At 35.4% G+C, this 20,906-nt stretch overlaps 1 long non-coding RNA gene and 1 pseudogene across 1 annotated transcript; one reads left to right on the forward strand and one right to left on the reverse strand.

Moving 5' to 3' along the window:
• Positions 1-1,252: 1,252 nt before the first annotated feature.
• On the reverse strand, positions 1,253-2,953 carry LOC133822967 (uncharacterized). Its single transcript, XR_009888090.1, has 3 exons — positions 2,285-2,953; positions 2,001-2,197; positions 1,253-1,537 (listed from the first exon to the last, which is right to left on the reverse strand). It is a non-coding gene; the product is annotated as an uncharacterized LOC133822967 (long non-coding RNA).
• A 2,642-nt stretch (positions 2,954-5,595) lies between these two features.
• LOC133812901 (probable LRR receptor-like serine/threonine-protein kinase At1g56140) lies at positions 5,596-14,289 on the forward strand (annotated as a pseudogene).
• Positions 14,290-20,906: the final 6,617 nt, after the last annotated feature.

Raw genomic sequence — 20,906 nt, forward strand, 5'->3', positions numbered from 1 at the left:
GGAAACATCACCCATGTATCTTTCAAGTATATTTGAGTGGATAACTAGAAACTATCAACTTAAGCTAAAAAAATATGAATCTACTTTCTTTAGTTTAAATAAAGCTCTAATATAACAAAGATAACTTTCAAGTATAATTTAAGCCTCAAAAGTTGCAGATAGTGCTAATCATGAGGTATTGATATTAGAGTGTGTAATGCTCAAATGGACAATTCTTTAAAACCAGAAACATTGAAACAAAGTTGTGTCATGCAACTCATATAAAAATAGAATCATTAAAATTGAACATTTATAGCATAAGAAAGAAAATGATTTGATGATATTGTTCGTGAATAGTTCAGTTATATAAGACAAGAAGACCAAATTCAAACCATAGGCCAATATGTGACTGCAAATGGCTAGGGCCATGTGGTCTAAAACTTGGAAAACAAGAAGAATATATATACAGATTATACTTTCTTATACCAACACATGAGGAATGAGGAATTATGTTATATGATGTTATCCCTCAAACAGGGAAAAGAAACTTATCATTGTGGCATTCATCTCTATCATTTATTGCTTATTCTAATATATGTTTTTCTAAATTTCCTATGTCATATTGTAGTACAACCGATCTTGAGTTTACTTAGTTTTGATCCAAAACAAAAAACAAAAAACAAAAGAGAGAGGTCAATATAAAGTTACATCCTAAATTTATATATATAAAATTTAACTATTCTAGCATGTGATTTACACATTCAATCTCTATTTATCTTTCCAACACTAATTTTCTCTCATAAAAAATAGTCTTAAGTTATTAATTTTATTCTCAAGACCTGAAAGAGAATATAAAGATAGGTCCCCTGTTGCACAATATAAAAATAGGTCCCCAAATTAAGATCAAGTGGCAGTTAAAAGAGATTGAGTCGATTGGGCAACTAGGTATTAACAGAGCAGAGCTAAAACATAATTAATTCTAAGAAAACAAACTAGCACAAGGTAAAGACTTACAGTCACGGACTGAACAACCCAACTAGCTATTATCATGTACATGTTATTTTCAAAACTGGGTTGTCAATTTTCATGGCTAGCAAAGAAAGTTCTATTCGCTAAAAATCTCACTATCAAATACAAACCCTATTAAAAATTTTTGTAAAGTAGACAAATCACTTTGCTAATAATTATAGAAAGAAAAACAACTCCAACTTAAGGATACCAAGTCAGTAAAAAAGAAACGAAGAAGGAAAAAAGAATATTGCCAGTGAAAACGATGAGATTGGGTTTCTCGGCAAGGATCATGCGATGGATGAAGGTGGAGGTGTTGAGATCAGAGCAACCCTTCTCCTGTCTTGGGAGCACATCAAGACAAGGAGTGGACTTTCCATCACCAAAGTGCATCAAGATTCTTCTGTGATATGTTGCTTGAAAGGTTGAGTTCAGAGAGATTCCTGTTTTCTTCTTTAACTCGTTGCAGTTTGTCTTCCATGCCATCGTTTCATTCTTCTTTCAACTCAAATCACCAAACAGTTTGTAAGAATTTGTAAAGTTGAGAAATCTGCACAAAATATGTCAGTTCGGGCAATGTTTTCATCATTAGAAATTGGTTGGTTCGGTACTTGGTAGTTACCGAAACAAACTGCGCTGCAAAACAAAATCATGTCAATCAAAAGAAAAACCTAAAAGTTAAGACCTGAACGACCAAACCCCTCCAATAATTGCTCAGTAACTTGGGTTCCAACAATGATCTCAACAAAACAAGAAAATAAAGAGTTGAAACTTGAATTTGACTGATATCAAGGTAGTGTGGATCATATTCTTAGAGAGTTGTAATTTGCTATATATAGCCACAAAAAAAAAATCAAAGAAGATAATCCAACACAGATTACTATTTAACTTGAAAGAAGGTTTTTTTAGTCACAAAATGAAGCTTGTCATGACTTATTAAAGAAATTTATTTCATGTTTTTGTATTCAACAAAATAAGAATGATTCGAAAAAGGCTAAGATTGAAATGAAAACCTAGACTAATTTGGTAGTGAAAATGACAGCAGAAACTATTTCTTCCTCAATGCAAGAGGAATAGGCAGATGACTTTTCTTGGTTCGAGCATTCGTCCTTGTTCGTTGTCCTCTGCTTGGCAATCCTTCCCTATGTCTAATCCCTTTATAACACTGAATGCCCACCATTCTCTTCATGTCTCTCTCAACACAACCCCTCTGGAATATCCCCAAATAAAGGAATCAGAAAAAGAAGACATGTATCCTAACAAAAGATAATAATTTGTACTAAGTTTAGGGCTTTACCAATTATTTTCCCACAACGTAGTTGGAGAGTTCTTCACCAAGAAGAAAGATCTCTCTTTTGGTCAAGTCCTTGGAGCTGTTGATGGATGACTGCAATCGAGTGAGAGAGGGAAATTTGTTGAAGATAATCGATTGAGAAAGGGAAAGTTGAGAGAAATGATGGAGGGTTCAGAGAGAGGTGAGGGTTCAGAGAAACATGGACGAGGGTTAATATTATTTTTCTAAATTTTTTATTTTATTGGGTGAAAAAATGCTTTTACATTAATTGAGCTTTTTTTTTCCCTCCATTTTAACTTTACCCAGCCAAATTTTTTTTTTGTTTCCCTCCATTTTAACTTTATACCTATTATAATACTTTTCCAATTAGCTTATAATTATGTATTATAAAAAGAGGTATTTGGTGTAGTGGCAGCAATGACTGTTCCAATATGTGCTGGAATCTTATCAGCATTGAGACAGGTGATTGCACGACGTGTTTCACTTAAGGTATTGATACATGGTTGTCTTCATATTTATACATAGCTTAAGTTGATAGTTTCTAGTTATCCACTCAAATATACTTGAAAGATACATGGGTGATGTTTCCTTTGAACGGGACCAAAGAGAGAAAATGCACAAGTTTATTAGCTTCATAAAGCTTCTATTTCTCCACAAAGCAACAAAGCTTTGTTTATATTCCCATTTGAGTAATGATTAGCAGTATTATTATGTATTGCTGCTAAATCTTTACATTTTCTTTGCCATGGTTATTATTAGATTATTAAAAAATTAAACATCTTCATATGAGGGCTCTTGCCAATTTGGTGAGACTGCTTTATGAACTGAAAAAATATCAATACCTCATGATAAGCACTACTTGCAACTTTTGAGGCTTAGAATATACTTGAAAGATATCTTTGTGATATTATTGCTATACTTATACTAGAGAAAGTAGATTCATATTGTTTTATGCATAATTTTATGAAATATATGAATATTGCATCTGGTCTGGGATTTCTTTTTCTTCCGTTGTCATAGATTATGCCTTTTAGATGTGTATATATATTTAGGAAATATGAATATTGCACATGCTCTTGTATTGCTGGTGTGTTTATTCATTAGATTTTTGTTTTATGAAGTATTCATGGTTCCATAATGTTAGTTAATATTGTTGGTCATGGGTTTATGTTAATTAGTTACTGCTATTATTTTGTTAGTTGTTCTAACTGTATTTTAGTAACTAACTTCTCTTGCCTTACTCGTGGCTCTCATTGTACATCTCTACAATGTATAAATAAAAGTCCTTTAGCTCTTTTGATAATATTGATCAAGAGCTTCTTTCTCTAGTTACTTTCTAAACATTCACACACTAGTTTTTGTGATTTTTTTTTCTCTTTTTTCATGTGTTGCGGGTATTTTTTCTTAATATGAATACTGGATATGCTCTGAGATATACACATATTTTCTCTTTTTATGGATCATGGGTAGTTAATACTTAAAACGGTATATATCTTATGATTTTTCTCTTTTTTTATTTATGGATTATGGACGCTTTTTTTTTAATTTATTCCAACCTAGTCTATTCTTGCGTGCAGACCCAAAGAAACGAGGGAAAGGTTATCTTGAACCATGGCTAGCTTATTATTTGTCAAGATTATTGGGGCTGAACATTAAAAGATGCAACTGGTAAAAATTCCTTGATAGATTTATTGTTCCTTACAGTTTTTGCTTCAAAAGTGTTGATGTGTATTAAATAGGCAATAATAAGAATGCATTAAACAATTTTTTGCTTATTATATGTATTGAAACATGTGAATATTGAATGTTATGCATCAAATTATATATTCCACATCTTCTTTGGATATTCAATCAAGCATTATAGAATAACTAGATAAAACAAATTGGATTTCTCAAGAATTTATCAACTATTTCACTTAAGTGAACTGTTAATGTATTATAACATTGAGAAATCATTTGTTATGTGCAAAAATTTTCTCTTGTGCACATGTTTTTTTTATTTTATTTTTTCAATAAATATGTTTAACTATACTAGTTGTAATTCATATAGGCTCTTCCAAACAAGTTTGTAATGTTGTATGGAGATACATTGGCCAATAATGTATCTCTTGTTCAAAATATGTTAGTTACTGTAGTTATACGATTTAATACGCATGCTCGTATAAATATATGTGTTTGATTAAGTTGTTGTTTTTGACGTTTAACTGTACTATGTCTATGTGTAGGCTGGAATTTTTGGTTCGATATTCGGGTTACTGTTGAAATAGGATGTTTTGCTTGATGTATTTTTTTTTTAAATGAATGGAATGAAACCCATATGTTATTTTTTTCGGATCTTTAGCTTATGCACTTGTAAATTTGGAAATTTAGAAAGTTAATTTGTAGTTTCTGTAGTTGGTATACTTGGATTTTGTGTGTGTTTTTTATTGGCATTGTTCAGGTGGTTGATACATGTATGAATATATATATGTATGAACGTGATGGAGAGATGACCCGGGTTATAGTTTTCTTAATGAAGGTAGAACTTTTGTCACTGTTGTTCCTGGGAAAGAGGTGTTATAGCTCATTCAGAATGTGCTTACGAGTTAAGTCTTAGTCTTTAGAGGGGTTTGTCACAGAGATATTGTTTATGCTATTGTAAATCATCATTTTGGTGATTAAGCAGCTTGTTCAAAGCAGTAGGTTTTTACCCACTTTTATTTATTAAAATATGGAAATACTTACACAGCAGTCAATGAGAATGGAGTAAAAGTTTTAAGGTTCTTATACAACAAATCATAAAAAAGGTCGGTCAAAAGAGTAAACAAAATGAATTCTAAAGTTTACTTTATAGCCTTCAGGCCTAGCTGCACCATCTTTTAAATTGATAGTTGATTAAAACGGAGGCCAACAGTTCCTTTTCCAATTCCCTTGTACAATATTTTTATACTGTATTCATTATGGCTTCTTTTAGGACATAGAAGGTTAGGAGTCAGTTAAGACATTGTCTGCGATAGACAAAGCAGGATATAAAGTTTGAGGTCTAATATCTATAGCCGTTTCTTCTAAATAATTGATTGATTGCGTTAGATGAGTTTGGTATAGTTTGTGCAATATGTGCATTGCAGCCAGATTATTCTTGTTGTTGTTTGCAGCAACTTGTCTTTCAGCCATTAAATGCATATTGTGAGCATTGCCAATAAATAGTATTTGCTTCATTTTTTCTTTGTTGTATGCTTCTGTGTTGCTGAAATAGAAATTGTGATCCCCTGTGTTGATGTGGTCACTTGAGCGAAAAAACAAAAACTATATTTTTACCACAAGCATCTTCTAGAATGTTAAAAGTCATTACTGTATCTTCTCTTAAATTTATTAAGGGCTTGAAGTCACTGAGTATATTGTAAGCAACAAGATTTATACTCACAATTCTCTTTTCTTTATTCACTGTTCTGAAATTATAATGTAAACTAGTTAATACACCTTGCAGGGTACTTAGGAATAACAATATCTCTTATTCAATTCCACCAAAATATTGGAGAATACCAAAACTTGACTCAGTTGTAAGTTTTGATTATACCAATGGAGCTAACTTTTTAAGCTGTTCTTTTTTACTCCAATAGAACACTTCATCATATGTTGTATTTTAAAAGCTTTTATCCTTTAATTACAACATTCTATTCTTTTTCCAGGGATTTTAGTTTCAACAACTCAATTGGACAGATTCCAGACTCTCTTTTCAACTGGAGTTCACTCTCAAAGCTGTAATAAATGAAATATCCATTTTGTTGTATCACATACCTCCTTAATTGCTAGTCTTAAAGGTTATTGAAGTAGGTGTTTATGCTTTCCTTAATTAGGTTTCTTGGGAACAACAAAATAAATGGTACTTTGCCTAAACAAAAAGTTCATTCTCTTCTCAATATGTAAGTTCCTACTAATTAACTTGAACTAAAGACTTTCATTTATTTAATCGATCACCTAAAACAAAATCAAAAGTTCATGTGTACTTAGTTTATATTATTGTTACTCAATTTCCTCACTCATAACTGATGTTGTTGCAGAGATGTGTCTTTCAACAATTTAGTAGGGAGTTTTCCTTCTTGGGTCAATAAACCAGATCTACACCTGTATTTCTTTTAATTCTCAAAAAACATTTTTCTTTTTTTGATAAAAACCCTCTAGCTTGATACTTTTGTTTACTTCCATAGGTTAGTAGTTTACTAGTTTTGTTGCTACTCTTCTTTTCATTCAATGAATAAGCTAACATGGATACTAATATTAATTAATTTTCTTTTGTTTTGGATAATATGAAGCAACTTAGTTGGGAACAGCTTCACAATTGAAAGCTCAAACAACAGGTTGGTTTTAATGCTTGGTGCTTTTTTCTTTGCATGGTTTATGTGCTATTAATAGCTGTGCTTGTCATTTTTTTCAGTGGTATTCTTTCAGGATTGAAGTGCCTTCAATGAAATTTTGATATCAGAAAAGAGGCAGGCCATGTCTCTTTTCGCGTTGTGGAGAAAGTATTCACAGCTCAAGTATCAGAAAACTACCTTGAAGTTCATCTGTTTTTGGCTGGGAAAGGGACTTGTTGCATACCAAAGCAAGGTACTTATGGCCCTTCTATTTCAGCCATCAGTGCTACTGCAGGTAATGCGGAATTAAACAAAAATTTGATAAGTACTTGTTTTCCTCTCATGTATATAGTTTGTATCAAGTTTTGACTATTGTTTTGTACATATTTTGAACCTACTGTTAATAACAAGCCTCCAAGCAGTAAAAAGAAAACTGCTTGAACCTACTGTTGGTAAAATGTTACTATAACATGTTGCATAATCCTATAAATTTCTGAAATAGAATAGAAAACCATCATAGTCTACTACATAAACATTAAGAGCCATGACATATGGTGCCTTGTTTTTCATTTTCAGAGTTCTTGGGAATGGATGTTAGACCTTTCACTTTCAGTTATGCTGAACTAAAGACGGCGACAAACAATTTCGATTCTGCTAATAAGTTAGGAGAGGGTGGATTTGGACCTGTCTATAAGGTAAGTCATTATTTCATCACTTTCATTTTGTTTGCAAAAGTTTTCATAACACTTGAACAAGAGATGTTAGTACATTTTAAGCATACAATTTGACAAAGTAGAAAAGTTTTTTTGACTGTTTGTTACTATATGTTACTATGTCAAATTCATTATTTTCATTCCATTAAATCAACTCCATTCTCACCAAGGATCACTTGATGATGGAAGAGTGATAGCTGTGAAGCAATTGTCTATGACTTCTCATCAAGGAAAGAGCCAGTTTGTGGCTGAAATTGCCACAATATCTGTTGTCCAACACTGAAACTTGATCAAATTGCATGGATGTTGTATTGAGGGAGACAAACAACTTCTTGTTTACGAGTATCTGGAAAACAAGAGTCTTGATCAAGCACTTTTTGGTATAAAAATAACACTCATGCTGCTTATACAATTACATGTACTAAACAAGGCTAATAATGTCTATGTAAGGCATGATAAGGGAACAATAGCTTGAAACTAGATTGGTCAACACGTTTCGACATTTTTTTAGGTATAACAAAAGGTCTAGCATATCTTCATGAAGAGTCACGGCTAAGAATCATCCACAGAGATGTGATGACAATAAGACTCACATTAGTACTCATGTTGTTGGAACAATGTAAGATAATTTATCATTGAAGACATTTAGTCACCCTACTTCTATGCATGATCATGTAACAAAAAATTACAATGGATGATGATGATGATGATGCAGTGGCTATCTTGCACCAGAATATGCCATGCGCAGACATCTTACAGAGAAAGCCGATGTGTTTGCTTTTGGTGTTGTGGTGCTAGAGACTATCAGTGGCAGGCCGAACTCTGCTCCTAATTTGGAAGAGACCTTGAATGGGTACATAATTCCTTACTATTCAATGTATATGTTTTGGCTATGGATTCACAATACAACAAGGCCCAATTCTAACTAATTTGTGCTTCTCTAGGCTTGGAACTTACCAGAACAAAACAATGAAGCTGATCTTGTGGATTCAAAGTTATCAGAATTCGATGAAGATGAAGTGAGAAGACTCATAAGAGTAGCTCTTTTATGCACTCAAACATCACCAACATCAAGGCCATCAATGTATAGAGTTGTGGCAATGCTTTCAAGAGATATTGAAGTAAGCACTCAAATCTCAAGGCCTGGTTACTTGGCTAACTGGAGTTTGGATATTCTAAGCAACATATTAAGTGATGTTGCAACTATAGGAACTGATTCTACCTACTATGATTCGCCTGCTAGTACAAGCATGGTGGGGGATGCATTGTCATCACCTGCGAAAGGCGCCACTCGTCCAATTCTTCCAAGCTACAAGTCCAAAGGCTTTGGTGTGCTGACATTTGGAAGATCATGAATTCCTACCTTTACTTTTGAATATGCAACTATTTAAGACTATTTTGTTGACTATTGTGGGAATATTTTGTTTATGTTAATTAGGCCGTGTTGAATATCTTAAGACTTTTTTATTATTTTTAAGATAATCTTGAATGTATTTTGACACAATTATTTGGTGATATGTGTTATGAACCATATAATTGGTACTCAAAAATATATTTGTACAATGTTAAGGGTGTCTTAAGTATATTAAATGAAGCGGTTTTGAATTAAAGCAATAAAAAATTATTATAATGTACAGGTTTATATAATAATAATTCAAGCTTATCCAAATATTAGAATAATACAAAAAATGTGTTATTGTATCTTTTACAATAACACTGGTTTATAAGCATAAAATTATGTTATGCAAACTATTTTCTATAATGCAGAAAGTGTGTTATTATAAAGTGTATCATAACACTACTTTATAAGTACAAAAAAGTGTTATATAATCTATTTATAAATAGCATAATGAAATACTTATCTAACTATTAAAATAACACAACAAAAGTGTTATTGTAGGCTATACCATAACACGTGTCTATAACTATGGAAAAGTGTTATGCAAAGTGCTCCGACCTACTATAACACCGCTTTCCTTAACACATCAAAAAGTGTTATGGTATATATTTGATAATACTTTTTCGGTCTTATTGAAAGTATTTTTTTCTTGTAGTGTGTCCTCTAAGTCCTTTCCAATTCAAGTCATCCGAGTCTGCGAGGACCATCCTCGGGGCCTGGAATGTAGTGTCAGGTATCAAGCACAATGACTCTGGACCACAAGCAGCTATATGACATGTTACAGTTACCCAAGTCGTGGTGTCGAGACCATACAGGCGACAAGTAGGATGTCTCACGACGCCGCCTGACATGGGAAAACGTGCAGCTACCCCTGATACTATAAGGGACATGTTACCCCAAAAAGTTGTGGGTTGTAATCTCGTAAATGGGCCCCGTGTGATATGCATGGACTCACTAGTTCCTTAATTATGAGAATGTGTATTTATTAGTTGTTAAATCCATATTAAGTGAATGAATTGTCATCAACCATCTATAAATAGGGCTAGGACACACTTTGTAAAGGATCCCTGGATTGATTCCAAACTATTGTATTCAGTGCATTGCTAAAATGCTGTCTGAACTCCATAGAAGCTTGAGAGCCCCAAGCTTCTCAAATTCTAATACAAGTGACTCATAGACTAGGGTTAATTAATAACATGAACCACATAAAATCTTTGTGTTCTTCTTGCAATTTCTTTAAGCTTATATTTAATTAGTTAATAGCAAAAAAGACAGTTAGCAAGAAGTTATTTTTATTTATAACTAACCTAAATTGGGACCAATTTTTTTTTATAATAAAATAGATGTTATTCTTATATAAAGTATTCTTATACAGAGATTCTACTATATGCTAAAACATTTTTTAATAAATGACGTAAAACCTCTTATATGGAAAGATCTTAATGTAGTAATGTTCTACGGAAGGCTTGACTTATATATAAATGTGCACCCAGTATTATTGAGAATATTGTTGATTCTCTACTCATTAATCTTGTATGATAGAAAACTTTAGGCAAAGTTTTAATACTCCAACAAGTAAACTAGTTAATTGGTTAGCATATTTTATGATATTAACTTTATACAATAATAACTTTTAAATAGAAAAATGCAAACAATTACAAACACGCACGTCATCATTTTTAGAATATTTAACTGATCGTTATTTATTAATCTATCCATAAATTTTAATATTTTATACAATGACGGAGCTAAGAGGGACTAGTGGTGGCCATGACCCCTAACTATTTTATCTATATTTTTGTACAATGTGTTTTTGAAACAATTTAATATAATATATATATATATATATCAATGGCACTCTAAAATTAAAGAAAAAAAAAGTATACATTTATATATTTTGTATATATATATTCGTATAATCTTTGTTAAAAAAAAAAAAGAGTCCCTCTATATTTTAATGATGCCTCTATCACTGCTTTTATACATTATCCTAAATATATTACTAGAATAATTTTCTAGTTGATTTATGACTCCACTATTAAAAGTACGTATAGTCTAAATATTGTGAATCTTTTAAAATTAAGGATAATTATCTTAACAAATGAATGTGAAGAGCATAAATTTGTTGTAAGACAAAAAAAAAAAGTTGAAAAAAAAATCTTATTATGATACACATCATTAATATCATTCTTTAATATGATCTATATAGTACCATTACATGAATAGTATGAAGAAACGTCCATGTTATGTGAGTATCACTAGATTTTTCAGAGGAGGTTTTTTTAGGGGATATTTTTGGACTCTGTAGAGCTTCAACGATTATAAATTAACTTAACATTGGTCTCACTTACATTCTCCTTGATTTTAACGCTTTTTTGCAATAGACTGAGTGGGATTTAAATCATATCTGGTAATTCTGCCCTAGTTGTCAACCTTATTAAATACACAGTCAAATTACACAAAATACCCCTAACCTTTTTCCCGACATAAAAAATTTCTCTAACAGAGTTTAACCTAATAAGACATAAAACACCATATGAGGGACAAATATTTACAATAAATTAATTACATATTTATCCATAGAGGTTGTCTCACATTTTTTTAAGGGAAAGAGAATTGTGTATACCAAAATTACATAAAAACCAGTCAATAAAGAAGAAAAGAAATTTACGTATATGGCTTCTTATTAATTCTGACAACATATTATAAATGTGAGTGACAAATGTAACCGTATTAATAAAATATTCTTTAGAGAGTACATAACACATACACGACGGATTCTCGAGAGACCAATCGTGATGAAGTCAAAGTCAATAGTCAAAAATCTGAAATTCATCATTTGAGGTAGAGCTGACGTGGAGGCCAGTCATTGGAGCTTGAGAGAACAGCGTTGATGTGTGATGCAGAGGATTATATTAGAGAGACGAAAGAATCTTAGTGCAGGTGTCATTCATTAATATCGTAGACCCTCAGAGACCAAAGTCTTTAGTAAAGACAAATTAATTAAATCATTTTTTATTTTTATGTTTTTAGTATAAATAGAGAATGATATTATCATAAACTCTTACCATTTGCCAATACAGTTTCACTGTCTGAGTGCTTTTTTTTTTTTCTTTTCTCTAGCTCTTAAGTAGGTGTGACTGAATTTTCTTTCTGGGTTATCAAATTTTTGTAATTGTTTTATATATATATATATACACACACAAATATATCTAATCTTCTATTGTGGAGTTTTTTATAGGGTTATTGATTCCAATCTGAAAATGAATGAGGAAAATGATTTTGAGACGGTGGTCAAGGACGAAGGTGAGACAAGGATTTTCTTAATTTTTTAGAAAAGAGACAAATCCTATGTTTATCTATGCTAATCTAGTGCTAAATCTAATTATGTACATTCAAATGTATGATTGTATGTTTGGTTTTGATGTTTATCTATACATTTATATGAGATCTCTTCTCCATGGTTGTTTTCATTTTAACATCTGAAATATATGAGATTTTGAACTAAAAAAAACTAGATTCAAGCCACAAGAAAAAAATAGATCGATGATAGAAACATAACTTTAGCTTGAAGATGATAATTGATCTCTATGAAAGAATAATCAATCGATAGGATTCATTTTGTGTTTTATTATTTATGAGTAATTTTGTGATGAGAAAAATATAAATAAGGCTACGTGAGACGCGTGATAATTTTGAGCATTTAAACTCGCATTATTTATTACATAATCTAAAATTGTGTCATAAACATTTCAACAATATTGCTTACATTTTCCTATAATACTAATTAGTATTAATGCTCCTTCTTTCAAATGTATACGAATAGTCTATATGTTGTGTTTCTTTAATCTTAAATTAATTAATTAATAAATGAGGGATATTGAACAAATGAATTTTAAGAGAGCATAAATTTGACCGAAAAAAAATCTTATATGATGATTCATTATTTTTTTTAGTACCATTAATTAGATAATTTTGTTTAATTTTTATAATCTCTGTTGACATGAATGTTTAGGAACGAATTTAGCTTTTGTTATATGATAGAATCACTAGATTTTCCAAAAAGGAGTGCCATTTGTTTCTGTTTGGACTTTGTAGAGCTTTCAAAACTTTTCCCCCCTTTTCATTGAAGCACAATTATATATAAATTAACTGATATTCGTCTCATTCTCATTCTCTCTATTGTGATTTTAACGATTTTTTGCAAATACTGGCGTTTAAAGCCATATATAGATAGTTGTGCCCTAGTTGTCAACCTATTCAACATATATGTTCAAATTAGACAATATACCCTAACAGCTATTCCCTTTTTTGACATGTAAAATTTCCTCTAATTTAGTTTGTTCAAAGTAGACATATATAACAGGCATAAATATTAGATAATTAAAATTAATGATGTACTTATCTATTTGTTTTTATTAAATAATCTCTTTGTTGAAAGCAAATGTTTTATTAGTTATTAGAATTTCTCACGGTACAAATTTAGTGTCGATTAATTTCGATATTTTTCAACTTGAAAAATTATATTATGTTTTCTAGTTAGAAAATAATATATGTTGATACTAATTAACCCCTTTTAGTTTCTTTAGTGTCTAGATAGGAAATTTGTTCTTTTAAATTATTGAAGGAACATCCTTACACTATACACATTAAACTTTGTAACTATATTATCAATACACATAAATTTCCATGACAAAATTATACATATGTATAAGCAGATTATAACGATAATGAAGTAACGAGTGACTTCTGTCCTATCGTTAATCCAAAAGAAGAGGCAATGGATGAGAATGACGTGGAAAGCTCACCAAACAACTACGGCCCTAATCACCAGGCCGATGAACAACCGGCGCCCACTCGAAATAAGACTGATTACGTAAGCCTAGCTTCTTTTTCACTACAATTTGTTACAAAATTATTATTTAAATATATTTTCTAATTTGTAAGAATAATAATATATATATTGATTATATATATATATTTAGGAGCGTAAGAAAGAATGGAGACTCGAAGCTCGTAAGTGGATTGGAGTTGTTATCAGTAAGACTATTGGCGATGAGAGTTACAAGGGAAAGGTCGTGGAATATCAAGTTAAGAATGGCTGGTTTAAGGTAACATTATTACACACATACATATACTATATTCATACATACATATATATATATATTGTTTTTGTGATGTAGTCAAATAATATACAATATTATAAATGGTGAAGGTTATGTACGATGACAATGAGAAAGAAGAAGTGAGCAAGAACGAACTGCTTCAACTAATGACTAATCCTGAAGCATTTATCGACTCTGCCAGCCTCTTACCTCCTAGGTGCCTATAATTCATTTCATATATATATATATATTCGTTGAACTTATTATTAGAAGAATCTGTTTTGTGTATATATAGTTCGGAGACACATAGGCCGAGAGGAAGAAAGTTAAATCTGAGAAAAAGAGTAGTAAGAAGATGAGGGAGAGAGGTAGAGTGAATATGGCGACTGCATCAAATGTTCCCATAACTGCGGGACCACCAGTTCCAGTTCAGCTTCCGCCCCAGAGAACGCCTTGAAAAGCCAAACAGCCCACCACCTATGTTCCTCTCGCTCTCACGGAGTCTAAGAAGGATGACTACTACTGGTACTGGCCATGATCAATTCATGAAATCAATACCATCGTGTAAGTATTATGGGTATAGCTAACTAACCGTAGGATGTAAGCTCATGTAGTGGTGATGACCACACTATAGAAAACTTTAATTATATGCTACTTAATGTATATATAGTTTGTGTGAAATCACTAATATATATCCTATGTGAACTTAATTTTTAAATAAACATTATAAAAACAAACTTGGATCAAAATATATAATAACGTAATGGTGTGAATATTTTCTTTATTTTTTCTACAGGTGAATTGATGAAGCGTTGCCTGTGAAGCTTGTGGAAGACTATATGCTATCTGAATAAAACTACATGCTATCTGCAATTAAAGATGTTGTTTATCTTATTTTTATATTATTGTAGAGCTCAGTATTTTAAATTTCCTTTGTTGAGACTTATGAACAAGTTATTGTGTCTTATTTGAACTAGTATCTTGCTTTGACTTATGATTGATGATTATATATATATTGTAACTATTGTTTATTGATGTATAGCTACTTTTATATTTGTTGAGTACGAAATGCTTAGAAAATATATCACTCTTGTGTTTTGTGTTCGAGTGAATAGTGACAGACATACATAGTTAGTAGTCACCCTGGTGGGCCACTGCCCTCTTAAAAATATAGAATGTTTTCTTTTACCCCATCTTTCTCTTAAAATTTGAATTTTCTTATCTCTTCCTCAAATGTTTACATAAATGCCCCTTCTTAATCTTTGATCTTATATTCATCCCTTCTTGGTATTTCAATCCATTTCTTTCTCTCTCTGCAAAAACCGGTATTCCTTCTCTATTTTTGACACCATTATTACTTTTGTTTGGCTCTATGAATCATTTCCAAATTATGTTCAAATCTTCCACTTTCTATTTATATTGTCTTGTATATATTTTTATTATTGTAAAGAGTAATGAAATAAAATGGCTCAAGATCTCAAAATGAACTGAGCTAGCTTGTCTTATTTCTAGATGAGTAAAAAACTACAAAATCAGTACAAGAGAGTTTGTTACAATATAAGAGAGCCCATTAGAGCTTAAATATAATAATTGAATTGGTTATAACAGAAATAACATGACTAATCTTGATATTAAGACAAGACTTTGACTTAGTTTCTAATAGTCCCCCTCAAGTTGACAGGTCTGGGAAGGACTATCGATTTGGAGCATAGAGTAGAAAAGGAGCTTTGAGCAGATGCTTCATAAGGATATCAGTCACCTGATGTTTAGAAGGAATGTATTGAACTGCAACTTCTTTCCCGTTCACCATGTCACGAATGAAATGGAAATTTATCTCGATATGTTTTGTACGGGCATGGAAAACGGGATTGGAGGCAAGATGAGTTGTAGAGACATTATCACACCAGATGATTGGAGACCCAATGGACAGCTTCAATTCAGAAAACAAATATTTGAACCAAGTTAGCTCAGCTGCCACATTAGCTAAAGCATGGTACTCTGATTCAGTGCTGCTCCTAGAGACCACATTTTGTTTTGCTAAGGACCACAAGACAAGGCTATCACCTAAGAAAACAAAATAGCCGCTAGTACTTTGATGGTGATCAGGGCTAGATGCCCAATCCGCATCAGTGAAGGCTGCAAGGTGCAAAAGCTTGGTTGCAGTGAGTGTGATGCCATAAGACTGAGTACCACAGAGATAATGAAGGATTCGTTTCACGGCGAGGCAATGAGCAGAGGTTGGAGCATGCATAAATTGACAGGTTGGGTTCACGACAAAGGCAATATCCGGCCTTGTCATTGTAACATATTGCAGAGAGCCAACAATACGTCTATAATCAGAGGGATCATCAAGGGGAATGCCATCGTATTGTGACAGTGGTTTGCCAACACTACCAGGAGTTAGGGCTAGCTTTGAGTCCAACATCTCAGTCATGGAGAGGAGGTCATGCATATATTTTTGTTGGCAAAGATGCAGCTGTCCTGGAGAAGTTGACACTTCTATGCCAAGGAAATGTTGAAGTGTGCCAAGGTCACGATTTGCAAACTCAGTGTGAAGAGTTTGAATGAATGTATCAAGAGAACTGGAGCAGCTACTGGTTAGTATAATGTCATCGACATATACCAATAGGTAGATGACATAGTGAGCATGATGAAGTATGAAGATGGAATTATCTGATTTCAAAATAATGAATCCCCATCTAATCAAGGCAGCCCTAAGTCTATGAAATCAAGCGCGAAGAGCTTGTTTCGGGCCATAAAGGGCCTTGGACAGCTTGCAAACATGAGAGGGTCGACTAAAATCAACAAAGCCTGGTGGTTGTGACATAAAGACATGCTCTGTGAGGTCCCCATTGAGAAAAGAATTATGAACATCAACTTGTCGTAGTGGCCAGCCATTTGACAATGTCAATATGAGCACAACTCGGATAGTAGCTGGTTTGACAACCAGCGAGAAGGTGTCAAAGTAGTCCACTCCAGCAGTTTGAGTAAAACCCCGTGCTACAAGACGAGCCTTGTGTCTATCTATGGTCCCATCTGGTTTATGTTTTATCTTGAAAATCCATTTGTAGTCAACAACATTGGTATTTGAGGGACAAGGCACAAGAGTCCAAGTTTTGTTGTGAAGGAAGGCATTCAACTCAAGTTCCATTGCCTTCTTCCAATGAGGTATGAGAAGAGCTTTCTTGTAGGTCTTTGGTGGAAATTCGGATAAGAATTTGTGATTGCAGCAAAGGCGTTTGGTTTATGGATGCCACTCTTTGTCTTTGTAACCATTGGATGTATGTTGGTGCCTTGGGGAACCTGAAAAATAGAAGCATCAATAGTATTTGGTTGCTCATTAGCTGGTTGGGGTTGAGGAACCAGAGATGTAGATGTTGAAGGTGGGGGTAGGATGAGGGTGAAGATGTTAAAGGAAGTTGAGAGGGGGCAGGGGAGGTGTCTCGGGATATAACAGAAGGTCAGGGTGGAGGGGGAATTGAAGGTGTAGTAGATGGTGTCAAGTTTGGTGAGGTTGGTTGTTGAATGACAAATTTGGGAAATGAAAAATGGCGGGTGTAAGAGAGGAGGGGGTTGGGAGAAGTAGAGTGAGAGGAAGTGAAAGTGGGGAAGGATTTTTCATCAAAAAAAACATGACGGGTGATGTATATTCGACGAGTATGAGAATCTAAACATAGTTAGCTCTTATGATTGATGTTGTAGCCTAAGAAAATACAAGGTGAGGAGCGGTATTGCAATTTATTTTTGTTATATGGTCTTAGGCATGGGAAGCATAAGCATCCAAATGATCTAAGAAGAGAATAGTCAGGCGTTTTGTGGTAAAGAACATGAAATGGAGAGGTAGAGCTAAGACTTTGGTGGGAAGCCTATTTATAGTGTAAACTGCTGCACGAAAGGCAAACAACCAATAAAGTGGTAAGGAAGCATGAGCTAATAATGACAACCCGATTTTGACAACATGTCGATGTTGTCGCTCTACTCTACCATTTTATGGTGATGTATAAGGGTAGGAAAACCTATGATGAATACCACAAGAGTTAAGAAAGGGGATAAAAGCTTTGAATTCCCCACCATGATCAAATTGTAGTTCTTTAATGGTGGAGTTGAATTGATTTTCAACCAAAAGTTTGAATTGTTTAAACATAGGCAAAGCTTGATCTTTTGTGTGAAGGGCATAGAGCCAAGTGAAACGAGAGTGATCATCAACGAATAAAATTTCATAACGAGTTCCATCTGTGGTAGGGATAGGGGAAGGACCCCATAGATTTGTGTGAATCAAAGCTAAAGGCAGAGAAGCATAGAAGTAGACAAAGAAAATCGAAGTTTGTGACTTTTGGCAAGTTGACAAGAAGAACAAACATGGTTTTATTATATGTGTACGCCCTGATTTTCCCACGGGCTGATTAGCAAGCCGAGCTGCGACCTAACCATGATTACCTCATGATCATCCCCAGGGGTCGGAGCTTCTGTCGTAATGTCGTATCTTCTTAGCTCGAGGAAGCCCCAAGAGCCCGCCTTCACTGCCCCAGGCCGGGGCAGGGATTCCGAAGGTCGAAGACCGAGCTAAGTATGAAGCTCGTGGTACGAGCTTCATATGGAGGCTATGACCCTTTGTGAAGTCAACACACGCAAGGTAAACGTGCACATATCAGGCATCACGTGTCTGATATCCCCCTGACTTCTCGGACATGCAGCAGGAACGTGCGTATTCAGACACCCACGACTGGGTTGGGCCGTGCGGCCCATTACCTCCTTACCTATTGATTTGACCACACTTATGTGTCAGGTTTAGGAATTAATCATGAATGTCACAGAGTTGATACGACAAGTAAGAAGGTCACGGGATGACCTTCTTACCAACTTCCAGGTGCCTTCTCCTATAAATATGGAGACTCTGGGAGTTGATAAGGGTTGGGAAAAATAATCTCTTGTAAGAAATACTCTGTAATCAAATACTCAGTATAGATCAATAATATTGACTAGTGGAGTAAAAGGATTTTAACCTTCGAACCACTTAAAAAACGGGTCTTGAGTCACCTTTTTCATCATCTAAGATCATATATCTGTTTCAGTTCTACATTTGGCACTAATCCCTTTCTCTTATTCTCTTAATTACTTGTTGGCGAAGAACCGCGTCAACAATTTGGTGCTTTCATTGAGAGCAAGTTCGATTAGTGCTGCTGCAAACATCCAACTATGGTGACTACTCGGTCCAGGCATGGTAATGAGACAGAACAACATGATGGGCAGGAGGCTCATCATACTACCATCCCTGATGAACAAGTTCCTGAAGTCCAGCAGCGGCCAGGAAAACATCCGGTGGGCCAAGATGATACCGGTAGTTCAGCGCCTCGGCCACCTAATCCGAACCCATGTTATTATACTGCGGTGGAAATGGAGAACGCTCAACTGAGGAGTCAGTTAGCAACAGCTAGCCAGCAAATCCAGGATATCCTGGCCCGATTACCCCCTCTCACAACCGGCGTTAACGTCGGAGAGAGGCAAGGCGAGGCTCCTAAGTCTCGCCGGGGTAACCAGTCCAGGCATAGCCGTTTGGATAGACTTCCGGCAGCCAACTCCACCCCTTCATCACACCATCGAGAAGCAAACTTCGAGGCAATGCCTAGGACCGGACAACAGCAATACAGTCGTTCGGTCAGGACGTCGACTCCTAGCTCCCAACCATCCTCGAGAACGCCCAGGGGAGCTCGAGGAAATTCCCGAAGGAGATTCGGGGAGGGCTCGCGACGTCAGCCCGTCCCCGACGACCGTCCTGCGCCTTGTCCAGATCGCCCAGAGCGGGACCAGCAGGTTGGCAGGGCCGAAAGGCCCCCACCAAACTTGATCCGTCCAGACGGAACTAGGATCGCCTCCCCAGTCAGGCATCCTCCATCTCCGATCATATATCCATCTCCTCCTCGGCCCGTCCGGGACATCCCAGCCTATGGGAGTAGTAGGAGAAACCTGCCATCAGCTGGACCTTCGCGGCGCAGCAGGGCGCCAGCGGAAAGCTCGGGTCGTCACCACCAAAGGCGGACTCCAAGCCTATCCAGCAGGAGCCACTGGATTGGCAGTCGCCGGAGTGGTCTCTCTGAGGGAGACCTGCGTCAGCGGTTAAGTTCAGCACAAAGTCACCAGACCACCCAGGGAGGTGACCTGCGAGATCGCCTCAACTCTCATAGAGGGGACAGAGCAGGAGGAGATGGCCAGGCTCGTTCAAAGGGGGGTTCTGTCCAGAGTACATAATGGAGGGAATGTCCCAAATAACCTATCTCAAGATAGGAGGGGCAATAACCCACCAAATGTGTACAATGGATCCGGAGCTGTTGAACAGCCCCGGAATAACCAAGGACATCAGGACCAAACCCTCGAGCGCCTGACTCAGATGGAGGAGCTGATGAGGAAGCTCCTATCAGAAAAAGAAAAAGACGATTATGATTCGGGAGACAAGATGGAACTCTTCGCCCCCAATATAGCATCAACGGCATACCCATCTGGTTTCCGTATGCCTCACTTGTCAAAGTTCAACGGGGACGAAGACCCGTCGGACCATTTAGGGATGTTTAACACCCTAATGATGGCCCATAACATTGGCCCGGAGCTGAGATGCTTGATCTTCCCTTCCACACTGACTGGACCTGCCAGACAGTGGTTCAAGAAAAGTAAAAGATAGTCAATCAGTTCCTGGAAGACCTTCTCAGCCGACTTCAAAAGGGCATTCCGAGCCTCCCAGGCCGCCCGTGTTCAGGCCGACTCCCTGGCTAACGTGAGACAGCAGCCTGGTGAGACTCTGAAGGCCTACCTGAGCAGATTCGCGAACGTCGCTACTCGAGCTAGGGATGCGGATGATAGCTCCAAGCTCATGGCCATGAGAACCAGAATCCTTGTCGGAGGAGACCTATGGAAGGATATACAGAGGAAGGGAGTCAGCTCGGTCAACGAATTCCTTAACAGGGCCCAAGAATGGATAAACTTGGAAGAAGCCAAAGCCTCAGCTGCGGGAACCAGCCAGGTTCCCGATCAGCCCGCGGGAGTAGGGACGGAGGTCATGGCAGCGAACCCAAACGTCGCACA

This window comes from Humulus lupulus, chromosome 1 (assembly GCF_963169125.1).
Source record: "Humulus lupulus chromosome 1, drHumLupu1.1, whole genome shotgun sequence".
In the NCBI taxonomy this organism is placed as follows: domain Eukaryota; kingdom Viridiplantae; phylum Streptophyta; class Magnoliopsida; order Rosales; family Cannabaceae; genus Humulus; species Humulus lupulus.